The sequence below is a fragment of the Odontomachus brunneus genome, unplaced genomic scaffold (assembly GCF_010583005.1).
Source record: "Odontomachus brunneus isolate Ranch 3 - 2012 unplaced genomic scaffold, Obru_v1 Obru_scaffold_312, whole genome shotgun sequence".
Taxonomy (NCBI): domain Eukaryota; kingdom Metazoa; phylum Arthropoda; class Insecta; order Hymenoptera; family Formicidae; genus Odontomachus; species Odontomachus brunneus.
The window spans coordinates 75,879-77,279 of NW_022639762.1; positions in this window are offsets into that span (position 1 = coordinate 75,879).

Below are 1,401 nucleotides of genomic sequence, written 5' to 3' on the forward strand. Positions count from 1 at the left end.
AACGTGTTACCGAATATATCGAATTATGACGGATATAAAATATCAGTGTTTCAATTCGCGCAAGCATGTGAACGAGCACGGGATTTGCTACCTTCTTCACAAGAACCCCAGTTAGTACAACTTATAATTAATAAATTAGAAGGCGACGCATATCGAATCGTAGAAGGAAATTATTATGATACTGTAACTGGCCTTCTAGACAAATTGAAAACAATCTTAGCCCCTGATAAAACAGTCTCTCAGTATCGAGGAGAATTAGCAAATATATACAAGTCTCCGAATGAAACTGTTTTAAAATATGCTGGACGAATTAAAGATTTAAAAGCCGCAATATTAGATCGTTACCGAAGGGAAAGAGGTGGCGTAGATAAAGCTTTTATAGATGAAATTGACAGAGAAGTGCTAGAAGCATTTGTAAATGGATTACCATCTGATCTAATAACGCGAATAGAGCATCGCCCTATTAACAATATTGATCAAGCTATTGAGTGGGCTGTAAAATTATCTCATACCCTAGAAGTCGAAAAAGCCCGCGAAAAAAGGCACATTCCTCGTGATCCGGTAGAACGCAGACCACTGCGAGCTGATTTTTACAACTCTCAATCCGGCCCTGGAAGAATAAATCACCCGACACAAATACCGACTAGATCTTTTGACGCTCCTCGTCCTTTTATCAGACCGCTTATCCCAGGAATGCATGGACCTAATTCACCAAGTATATGTCGATATTGTAAATTTCCGGGTCATGATATATCGGCATGCAAAAAATTAGCTTACAAAAATGCGCAACAAAACTCGGGAAACGACCTGGGCAACCCGGCCACCCAGGGCGCGAGCCAGGGTACCGCCCAGAATATTATGCGCCCCGCACTAATATCCTCCCAACCAGAGTCGTCACGCGAAAAGAAAATAACAATACAGAAATAAATTCGGAAGCTCGAACCGTTACAATTATGAATATTGAATCTTTTGCCACATTACCGAGCGTAATTTTGAGTGCAGAACAATTAACAAAAAATTGTAACTTTATGATCGACACGGGTTCCTCAGTGAATATCGTAAAATTAAGTGCATTGAAAGATCCCGATATAAATAACCAAGATACCCTGACACTACGTGGAATATCTCAAATACCTATCGAAACAAAGGGGTCTACTGAACTAAAAATTTTAAATCGAACAGCAAAATTCCAGGTAGTCAGTGACGAAATAACTTTTCCGCAAGACGCAATTCTTGGATCCGAATTTCTGAAAAAATATAACGCCATAATAGATTACGAAGCTGAAGTTTTGAAAATAGAAAACCTAAGTATCCCATTTTTCAAGAACGAAGCTGTGACTATCCCAGCACGAAGTGTTCAGGCAATTGCTTTTATTATTACTAATCCTGAAGTGCAAGAAG